The 12,184-nt window shown below is 36.1% G+C and overlaps 1 pseudogene; it reads left to right on the top strand.

Annotated features, from left to right (window-relative positions):
- Nucleotides 1–2,014: 2,014 nt before the first annotated feature.
- Nucleotides 2,015–11,964, top strand: LOC110734412 (annotated as a pseudogene).
- The last annotated feature ends 220 nt before the right edge of the window (nucleotides 11,965–12,184 follow it).

The raw sequence follows: 12,184 nt of genomic DNA, 5'->3' as shown, positions 1-12,184 counted from the left end.
CATGGATGAAGGTGGAGGGGAAGAGGGCAGCCATGAATGAAGGTGGAGGGGAAGAGGGCAGCCATGAATGAAGGTAGAGGGGAAGGGGAAGACAGCCATTAATTAGACACTCTCTCCTCCTAATCACATGAATAAAATACACTAATTGTAATTATCAAATTTTATCTCGTGAACCGCAAACCCTGTGAAAGTTGTAGATAATAAAGACCGGAGGTAGTATTTGAGCTTGTGTTTATAAAGCTGAATCATGATAGCTGTTAATTAGATCGCTAACATTGTGCAGAATTAATTGCTATTTGTAGCCTATCTTTCTAACTCAAAAATTCTGGAGCTGCATTTGCCCTATTTTTTTTATTTTTTTGTTTTTGTTGTTGTTGTTTTACTGAAAAATAATGATTTTTTCTGTTCAGAAACAAATAGTACAATAGGAAGAATGACTGATGCATAGTAATGATACCTTAGAGAGCAGCAGCCTGCAAGTTTCCCTAAGCCATATTGCTCACTGAAAATACAACTAGACCTCTTTGTTGCCTCAATGAATAATATTGGAACCCTTGATACTGCCAACTGATCTTAGATACTAATGTGCTGTTGATGCTAAATTGTTTTGCTTTAACCTCAAGCCCCTTATGATTTCTGCCTTAACCCACTGAAGAAGATTTATTTGCCTGCAGTTGTGTTTGGCTTTCTTTCTTATGTTGTGTTTCTGTTGTTCACTATAATTGCAGGCCATAAATAGAGCTGGTGGAAAAGCGGGTAATAAAGGTGCCGAGGTAGCACTAACAGCCGTAAGCTTTTTACCTTAGCCTATTTAATTGTTAACCATCTATTTTGACATTATTTTTATAATCTCTAAACTTTTTCTTAAGTATATGGCCTATATTTTCTCTAGAAATAGTGGGGAGGAGGAAGAAGGAAAACCATTTTGCTAGTGGCATATAGTAATAGATCCAGTATCATAGGGTTGGAAGTTTAGTGCAATGCCCCATTGCACCACCCTGATTCAATGGGATAAAATGTCAACCCATTGAAGTAAACAATTCACCTGTGTATCTCAAATATCCTACACCGGTCGTTCTAGAACGGAATCTATACTATAGCCAGGCAAGCCAGCTCTGTCCCAAACAATGTGACATGATACGTAAATTTGATTATTCTTGAGGCACCCTTTGGAGTGGTACCAAAATCTGATATCTAGCCTAGGTTTGGTTATGAATGACTATTATTTTGATAGTGAGCTGTGGTTTCCAAGTCCCAACTTTCTCCGTGCTTCCCAATAATAATACATAGTGATGGATGATTATTATTCTGAATTTACTGAAGCGGAAGCCTAGGTTTGGTAATGAGATTACTAAGGCTTCCTTCAGTTGAAGCCTACAATTTCTGATTGTGTGATTGTGTGATCCCTTTGCGCAGTTAAAGCTTCTGATAATAGCTTACTAATAGCTAGAACCTCATGAAAAACATGTTAGTGCATCATTCTTAGTGTAGCTTAATGGTTAATCTATCCCTAGTTCAATCACTTAAATGTTTCTACATCACATGGCCAGATTCACTTTGCTAATAGTTCCAAAGGTAGCTAGGTTCTGAAGTCTACTCAAATCTGTTTGCTGCAAAAAAAAGTAATAAATAAGAGATTTTAGAATCATTAATGAATCTGTATTGAGCTTATTTATACTGAAAACACACTAAAATATCACAGGTACTGAAATCTATAACAAATATAAAAGCCCCAAGCACCAAATTTACTGTTCACTTAGCAATAGTGACTTCCCTATCTTGCCCTTAGCCCCTTAAACTGGATTTCCAAAATTACAAGGGTTAGTTTTGTCTTTTGCTATCTTCTTGCATGGCATGCTTGAGCTTGCTTCCTCTTTCCTTCATTTCCTTGATTTTACTCTCTCCCATTCATTTTCTTCACCTTTGAGTTGTTTAAACTGGATTTCCAAAATTACCGGGGTTAGTTTTTTTTTTTTTTTTTTTTTTTTTGAAAGCGATAAATCTAACATAAAAAAAGAAATAAAAGGAGAAAGGAGAGAGAGAATACCATATATACAAGAACTTCTCCCCCCAAGCCAAATCAAGCAATATCCTCATTGACTCGGGAGTGTAGCCACAAAAAGCTACTCATCATCCTCCTCATCCATTCAAGCATCAGCACCACCATGACTAGGACCGGCACCACGTTGCCCCGAACCTCTTGCAAAATAATTAGGATCCACATTTGTACCCAACCCCCCAAACGGAACATCGGCCCTATAACCAAAAACAGAAGAATAATCCACATAAATCTCGGTCACCTCCGGGGCGGAATACCCTCCTTGAGGAAGTTGGAACCAATCCGGGCGCAAAGCCTCGGGAGGAATTGCACCACGGCGTGCATAATCATCATACATTGGAAACAAACTACGCCCTTGGTTCCTCTTAAGGTAACCCATCTTAGAGTCAAGGGAACAAACTATCCCTTTTACCCGACCTTGTCCCATCTCAATCCTATCAAGTTGGCCCCTAAAAGAGGTGAATTCATAGGGTGCATTAGGGTCAAAGTTAGGGACATGTGAAGTGGTGGGATGTTGAAAATGTGAGGTTGGGGTCGAGGAACTTCTCGGGCTTCCCCTTCATTTTCAATTATGTAGGTGTAAGAGATGTTACCCTAATAAGATTTAGTCAAGGTGGGGTTAGGTAGTTTAAAAGCCCGTTCTTTCCTCCCACTTGGTTTCCGATGGACCATCTAATACATTTCTTTTGGTCGACTTACACCAAGGGTTGATTGGATCCATTGGAGGTAAATACTCTAAGTCCATCAAGGTGCTCCCCCTGGCCTTTCTTCTACCATCCGGTACAAACTCCAACAATTTAACCGCAATGTGGGTCACCATCCCACCAATGTAAATAGGGATTCTAGCTGAACCCTCGGTTGCCTTAGTACCCCGTTGGAAATGTTAGCTATTTTGTGATGGATGCTAAATTTGCCTACTTCGGGTTTTATATATGAGGCTAGGAGTTCTAGCTCGTCTCCCCTCATGGTGGCCGGTTCATGGCTCCCAGAGTGGTAGAGACCTACAAATTGTTGCCAAAATTTTGGCACGAGATGGTGAATGAGGGTTTCCTTGGCGTGTTTAAGGGATTGCAAGACCTCCCCGTAAGGGCTATATAAATCTCACTAGAATAGTCTTTATTGGGTGAGGGTGGTCTATCGGCTTTCATACCAAAAATATTCCCAAATTCAGGCAAAGACAATCGAACATCATTGTTTAATAAACGAAATAGAACATGAATACTATTAGTTTTCGATTTTATGACATGAAAAGTAGACAAAAACTCAACCCGTAAGATAATCATATGTATCGTGATGCATATCAAACAACAATGTCAAACCAATTAGAGTATGAAAGAAAAACAAGGGCATCGCAAATGACTTGTGTGCCACTGCAATGTTTGGATGGAGTTGCGAATATGCTCATCTTTAGCCATTAGAGTTGATTGCTAGCATGCTGCCCATCCCTATGCGCGCAGCCCCATTCATACTGGCTGTATTCTTGGTCACGTTTTTTAGGTTGCTTGGATTACCACTAGCTTAATTTCATAGCTGTGGCTCTTCATAACTGCTCAATATATGTGTGAATTTCAATGATGTCTTGTTTATAAAATCAAATCTGATTATATTGATAGTGATTGGAATCCTGAGAGAAAGAGTGATTAACTCTATGAAATAGGTATTCACACAATCATTCCAACTTAGTGAACACTTAGGCTTAGTTCCTATACACTATACACTATACCGACGTTTAGAAATTTAAGCACGATACGAGTAGTTTGTATGGTCAGGCATAACCCGAGCTAAATCAAGTGCAAGTCACGCGGATACAACACCATGGATATCAAACAATCATTTCTACAAACTCATATGAAGTACAAATTATTAGTAAAAAGGATCAAAATAATACGCTCCGTAATTGTTTTTCCTCTTTCACCTTAAAAAAATAATATTCAGTAAAAATAGTTTCTGTTCATTAAAAATAATTTCACTTCAGCAAAATTAATTTCAGTCAGTAAATATAATTTATGTTCAGCAAAATTCAGTAACTCTAACGAAGAAATATAATAGAGAATCAGTAAAAATAATTTCAGTTCAGCAAAATTAATTTCAATTCAGTAAAAAATAATTTCATTTTAATAAAAATAATTTAAGTTCACTAAAAGTGTGATTATTATAGGCGTCGATATCCACCACTTCCATCTTACATATAGTCATTTTTCCCGTCGATATGTATGAAAATTTGAACCACTGAATATCCTCCAAATTCACACTCAACCCTCTTTTTCACTCTCAAATTCCTTCTCTCTTACCAATACAGGTAACAATTTTTGTGCAAAATCATTTTGAATTGAAGTTCCCAGGAAACCCAGAAAAATAAAGCTTGAAATTTTGCCAATAATCCCAGAATTATGTCAGAACCATAGAAAAATCACAGAAAAGGAATGGGCGAAGGAGATACTGAACCAACAAATGGTGGGTGGGGCAAAGCAAGTGGTTTGGTCATTAAAACTCTAATTGTGGTTCGCGGCGCGTTGTTCGTTCGTCGGCTTACTAAATCCACCACCCGCCTTGACCATGCTCGCTTTGTCTCCTATTCTCTCTCCGACGAAAAGGTTTTTTCTCCCATTTTTTTTTTTTTTTTTTTTTTTTGGTGAATATTTGATTTTGGGGATTTTTGTTTGTTGAATTTGAGGGTATTTGTTTGTTGGGTTTGTGTAGAATTCAAGGGAACAAGCTGCGAGAGACCCTGATCATTTTTTAATTTGAGGTATTGTTATGCTACTATGTTTACTTTCATCAAATAGAAAACATTAACCAATCGATTACATATCATCAATCTGAGACACGAAAATCAAAGAAAACTGAGGAGATAATTACACAATTCTGCAAGGTGCAACAGTTGGTGAAGCAAATGAATTACATTGCAATTTGTAGAAGCAACTTTCAAATTAATGATCCTATTGAGAGTTGTGGCCGCTCTTCGAAGCATCGCCATCTGATAGCAATTCAGCTAGTATTATTAAACAAATTCGACTTTGAAACTTGAAATCTTAACTTAAGAGCTTGCCATTCAAATTGAAACAAAATTCCAATTACTCATCCCATCACATTTGCAATCAATTGCAAAAATATAGTCGCAAACCTTAAGGTTTAAACTATGGATGAATTGGAATCACGAATTCACCCAAAAATACAGATTAAAAATGAAAAATAACATAAAGTTAAAATGTCTAATTAATCTAATAATTATAAATTAAGAATCTCATACTATCAAAATTGAATTCCTTAGCTATAATTATGCAATATAGCTACATTAAAATTCATTGAAATCTACGTGATTTCTCGTGCAATATTATTATTCAAAATTACAAAAACAAGGTGAAATTTCTCAAAAATAAAGTGCATGAATTCTGTAAATTACCAGCAAATATGAGAAAAATAGAATGCAAAAGGAGGAGAGAAAAAAAAAAAATGAGAAAACTGACCTCAATTCAAAAGCTAGTTTACTTGTCACCGTTTAGAAACCTATGCAGAAAACAATTTAATTAAATTGGTTTAAAGAAGAAGAGGGGGATAACGACGAACACGTCTCCCTTCTAATAACCACACGACTCTGAACATAAAAATACTACTCGTACCTGATTAGGGTGGTTAACTCGCATATCATAGCTACTAAGCTAGTTACAATATTATTTGTTGGTAAGTATTTGTTGGTAAGTATTAATTGAACACGCGGTCCTCCCTACCAAGTGTAGTCCCAATTACTATTACAACAACAGCCAATTGGTTACTCTAATGTCATGTCATATCAGTAATAAGTACTCTCTCCATTTTATAATGTTAGTCCCATATACTATTTTGGGTGTTTCAAAAAAATCTACCCATATTGAATATGTTCCATTTTTAACTTATTTTTTTTTGGAATTAATTGGTTGTGTATTATTGACATGGTTCTAAGTAAGGAAAAATAAAGCTTGAAATTTTGCCATTAATCCCAGAATCATAGAAAAATCACAGAAAAGAAATGGGCGAAGGAGATACAGAACCAACAAATGGAGGGTGGAGCAAAGCAAGTGGTTGGGTCATTAAAACTCTAATTGTGGTTGGCGGCGCGTTGTTCATTCGCCAGCTTACTAAATCCACCACTCGCCGTGACCATGCTCGCTTCGTCTCCCATTCTCTCTCTGGCGAAAAGGTTTTTTCTCCCTCTTTTTTTTTCCTGAATATTTGATTTTGGGGATTTTTGTTTGTTGAATTTGAGGGTATTTGTTTGTTGGGTTTGTGTAGAATTCAAGGGAACAAGCTGCGAGAGACCCTGATCATTTTTTCAATTTGAGGTATTGTTATGCTACTATGTTTTCTTTCATCATATGTGGAAAATTTGAGGTTTTGTTTTGTTTTGTTTTTTCAGCTTGATTATTAGAAATTTTGTGGTTGTTAATTAGATGTTTGGGTCTTAATAGAATGTATTCGAGTTGGTAATTATCTTTTGGGGGTTTGGATTGAGGTATTTAGATTTAGTTGTCACATTATTAGTCGGTGCCATGATCAATCAAAAATATACTCCCTTTGTATAGAATTAGTAGTCTTGATGGTGGTATAATTTGAACTCGCAATGTGACGGCTATCGAGACAGAGTAAGTATGTTTTTGATTGATCATGGAATTACTAGTAGGTTTCTTGTTTCCATTTTAGTCATGGAGCGAGGTGACTTGGTTAGGGGATGTTACTATTGTGGAAAAAGATTATACGAAGTACAATGCTGTCATGTACTCATGTGAGTGTAATAAGAAGAAAGAAAGGATAACATATCACTTCGACATGGGGGTGATAGGTTTCATGTCCTTTGAGAAATAACTATGTCCTTCCTCTTCTCTCTGTCACCAAGTCCTAACAACCGCAACCACCAGCTCCACTAATTAGATGTTACAAATCTTACAATTTATATATCCAAATGTATTTCTTTTATTTAAAGCATGGCCTTTGTTGTCCAAATGACTGTAGTAGAATTGTTTAACCTTGTCTGTTTCTGAGTGTTTGAGGGTGTTTAAGAAGAATCGTTTGTCTAGAACATTTTATATGCAGAATTAAGTAATTTGGAGGATTCTGTTTTGTAGAATGATTGCCTGTCCAGCTGCAGATATGGTGGATGGCTCAAAAGTTCTATACTTCGAGCAGGTAATTAAGATACAGTGTATTGTTTGGCTTTTTAATCCATGGAAATATTTCGTTAACTGGTATGATGTTCTGTTACCAGGCATTCTGGAACTCCTCAGAAACCCTTTCGCCAGGTATACCCCCTTATATATGGAGGAGATCATTTGCGATGCCTAATAATAACTATTTCTCATTTCTTCTTTTTTACTTGCTAGAACTGTTATTTCAACCTTGAGTTTTCTTCACAAATATGGCTTGCTGTCCTGGTATGAACATTTGACATTCATTTCGAACCCAAATACTCCCTCCGTTCTTTTATTGTTCTACTCATTTGCCATTAGTTGTTTCCGTTTTTTTTTCTACTCACTTTGCTTTATTCTATTTTAGGTGTATACCCCCCCTTTAACAACTTACCCCTTTTACCCCACAAAAATTACACCTTTTCACATTCTCTTACTTTATTCACTTTTTTCCAACATCCACTCATCTTTTTATTTTTCCATTCTCTCTCTTACTAAATTTACACCCGATAACCATTTTCAATATTTTCTTAAATTGCATATCTACCAAACTGAAGAATAGAGGGAGTATTAGAAATTGGAAATTTTTATTTCGTATACTTTATATTTTAATATTTGTAATAGGGCTTCAGTAAGTTCAGTGTGAACACTTGGTGTGTTTGTCATGTGCTAGTTTCTTGGCCTTTTATCTTCTTTTGCTCTTTTACATGCTCTTTCTCTGGTTATATATATTTTTCTATTTATCTTGGATTGGAGTCTCTTCACACTTTCCTCAATTTATATGATTTTAGAAGCAGGAGTCCTCACCTGCCTTACTCCAAAAACAAATATAGAAATTTAAGATGTTGGCAGAAATCCAAATGTGTTTTAATTTTCATCGATATATAATGTCACTTACTCTTGTAAACAATGTTTGTTTCTACATATACTCAGGATTAAATTCTATAGGAAATTATTCTCCTTTTGGCTGCTAATATTGCTGCTATTGCATTGCAGAGATTTTATATGGTTAAACCTTGTCCCAAGGAGATGAAATGTGATGTTGAGGTGGGCCTTATGTTTTAAATTGTTCTTCATTTTTGAGCTATCAGCTTTTATGAGGCCACCTTTATCTCTGATCTCCCTCAGATGTGTACATTTTTTTTTCTTTTTTTTTTGCCTCTTTGAAGTAGCAATAGCCCCTGAATACTTTTCCCTTCCATATTTGACGGCCACATTCTTTTTCTCCATTAGATGACTTAGTTTCTCATATTACTATCAAGTTTGTGCACTGGCTAGTTAAGTTCTGATAAAGGCTTCTTACTTACAATGGCAGTTGAGTACTTTTGCCATTAGAGACATGGAGGAGTATAAGAACTTCTGTGATCGGTCAAAGGATCAACGTCCACTTCCTGAAGAAGTTATTAGGGTGAGTTTGCTTTAGCATACTTTATGTTTAAACATCCTTTGAACTGAACTCTTAACATTAATTTGCTTGAATAAGGTTAGTTTCATAACAATTCATTTCAAGCTTTGTTCTTCCAAGAACATCCTGATACATGTAACACAATGAAGAGGTATAGTAGGTTCAAAATGTATGTATAATTATATACTTATGTTGTAGTACCTTTTAGGTCTTGCTGTGATAGTTTTTCTCTGTAGTAGAAAATGGACTATACCAGATTTTCTACATGGTTAAGCTGTGAGTATAGGTTTAGGTTGCTGGAAGAAATACCAAATATGTCCATCACTGCTGTCAACCTTATGGGATATTTCTCCTGTTAAATAGTTTATCCATCATGCTAGAACTAATCCTGCTATTATTTACTTCAAAAATCAAATATCTCCTTCTAATGGTGCTGGAGGGTCATCTAGTCACCTGTGATTTTTTTTAATGCCATAAGTACTTGCTATGTACATTTATCATGTTATAATGCTTACATATATGGTGACGGGAAATGGGTTTTCTTCAGTAAGAACGTCTTATTTTTTATGACTGATTGAATTACGTGCACTTGTTGGGATTGATTAGAGGGATCTATATTGGTTTTTTCAGTACTAGACATTTCACATGCTCCATCATGGGTGTGCAAAACTGGATTTGGTGAACTGTTTGTTGTAAGTAGTATATAATGGCAGCGCATTTTCCTACCCTAAATCATATTTGTAATTTTGGTTAACCATATAATCGGAAAATCCGTTTAGTTTGTTCGGGTAATAAGCTATTTTAGTTTGCTTTGCCAACCTTGCATCAGCTTATAAAAACATATTGGTATGGTCATGAAGTCAAAGGACTTACTGCGTCATGTTTTGGCTTAAAAGAGGCCAGTAGGATTGAAATTCATTTAGGCAAAATTTATGAACTACCTTTTCCTAGGTAAAATGTACCCGAGTGAGACAGCTGTATTCAAAATCTAATTTCTAACACTTATTGAGAAAAAAAAAAAAAGAAAAAAAAAGTGAAGACAGGGAATGTCAAAAGCCAAATCAAGGACAAATTTAAGATTGACAAGTGGTAACCATACCAATGAGCTAAAATATATTTTCAGTAATTTTTTAACCATTAAATTCATATGTTGTTGGTTTAGGTATCCGAATTACAGAAAAATCATTAACCATATCCAATCTGAAATCTCGTTTTTATTTTCTTTAATGACATCCCAAATCCGATTTTTTCAGTCCATTTACCCTATATATTGGTTTGGTATATATGGTTTTGGGTCCAGTTTTCTGGATTGATCTATCTGATTATCCCTTTGCCCAAACTTTTACCTTGCCTTTCCCTTCCATTTGTGTATATATTGGTTTGTGTATATATTGGTTTCCTTTCAGTCCATTTACCCTATATATTGGTTTTGGTATATATAGCTAAACAGTCAACTGGCGATGAACCTTGATTGCCATAAATTAGATACTTATGGGACCTGTCACACTTAGTAGAAGTGGAACTGGGCATTGTAGACCCAATCTCATATACCTTTTTTTTTTCCTAGACTGGTAGTTGAAGGATGGCAAAGAATTTTAAATAAATCCTCAAATTTGACTTGTGAGATCCTTGGTAAATGTTTCCATTTGATAATTATAGTTAATAAAGTAATTAATTTTCCTTCTTAGCTAGATAAAGTATGGGCACGTCGTCCTATGTTAGCTGTTTGGCTATGAATGATGTCAAGTGGTGGAGGGACAGTCCAAAGCCCTAACAAACTTGGCTACCCCTCACTTCTTCATAATTAATAGGATAGGCCTTCAGGGATTGAACCACAGAATCCTTGGTGGTTAAGTAAAGCTAGGATAGCTGTATCCCATTAAGCAACTTACATATCTGGATATCCCATCATACACTTTCATGGCTGCTTTTTTCAGTCGCCATTTTGCAGGATATCGCAGAACATTTGACTACTATTCATCTCAAACGGTGTGAACGTGGAAAACACTGCTTATATGAAGGGAAAACACCATCAGAGGGATTTCCTAATACTTGGGTGAGTATTTTTCTATTCCTTGATGCAGGAAAGCTTCTTTCTTGTTCATATTTGACCAATATTTCCTTGTGTGTACAGAACAATGCCTCATACTGTAAATCAGAGCTATCAGTCTTGAAAAACAATGAGATACACAAGTGGGATAGAGGATATGATGAAGATGGGAATCAAGTAAGTTATATTTGTGGTATATAATTATATATAATGTGGTTGACAGATGCATTTTTGTGTTGGTTATTTTGTGGCTGGTTATTGAATTGTTAACTGTAGAACTGAATGCTATATATGCTACAGGTATGGGGGGTCAAAGAAGGACCTTATGAATTTAAGCCTGCATCAACGTCGAGTTTCAAGGACATGTACTCACCGGCGAATTTGTTATCCCCATTATCCTTGGACAAAAGGATAGAGGGATCATTTGTTCTACAGGAGTGATTACAAGCTACATGCATTATGTAAATCTTTTTGACATTTTCAAGATAGCGAGGAAATAAGTGTTATTATGAGCAAAATTCTCCTGTATTATACGTATACAGCTGGATGGTGGATCTAGTGCAGCCAGTAAGCCACTTGAAGTCCTCGTTCTTGAATCTTAATTCTTAAATAATGAAATGTCTAGTTCACTTGCCGTCAACTATAAGTTATGTTCAACAGTAAAATGTTCCATGGGAAGATACTTGGGCATGGCTTGCTCTTCTTAATTTGGTGGTACACACAAAGCTTTGTGCATCAGTTTTGGCATGTTTTCCCACCAGCCTCTGGCAAACACGAGAACTGATTCCAAGACTAAGACCATAAGTATTGCCATGCCACGTTAGGTTCATCAGAATCTTTGCTACAACCAGAATGTGGTCTGAACCTGTAGATGCCCCCCCCAAAAACAAAAACAAAATAACCTCTCCCCTGCACAGCAAAGAGAAAACAAAGAGACTGTTTTTTCAATGTTGGTCGTTGCATGGCATTTTATTCTTGCGGGTGCATTATGACTGTTAGCTATGGTGGAGGGCCTTGATTTAGTGTCCATTTGCAACTTTGGATATTCAAGATAACTAGTTGCAGACTTGCAGCTGTCCATTGAGGCGTATGAGATAAGATCCAAGTTAATTGAATACCTAAAAAATGGCAGTTAATTGTGCTGCTTCTGCAGATGATCTCTCTCAGAATATTTTTGGTTGAATAGGCAATAGATTATGTTTTAATAAATTCTGCTTGGCAAATAAATGTGAACAATTTGACTGTCAACTCAACGATTTTAATCCAAAGAAACCTGATGGAGTTTTATTTGCATGACCTTGTCAGCTCTTGAGGGCCAGTACTGATCATAATATTAGATTTTCAGGAAAGTCAGGTTGAAATTATGACAAACTATTGAGAGCATAGTTTGACATGTAGTTTTGTAGAAGACTGATTGAGTGACTGGCGTGACTGCTGGATGCAAGGATTATCACAATAGTTGATGCTGCTGGTATGTTTGAGTATTTGACCAACGTGATTGAAGGAATCGG

This window comes from Chenopodium quinoa, unplaced genomic scaffold, assembly GCF_001683475.1.
Source record: "Chenopodium quinoa cultivar QQ74 unplaced genomic scaffold, ASM168347v1, whole genome shotgun sequence".
Classification (NCBI taxonomy): Eukaryota; Viridiplantae; Streptophyta; class Magnoliopsida; order Caryophyllales; family Amaranthaceae; genus Chenopodium; species Chenopodium quinoa.
The sequence above is the reverse complement of the archived record's forward strand: the minus strand, read 5'-3'. Positions and strand labels throughout refer to the sequence as shown.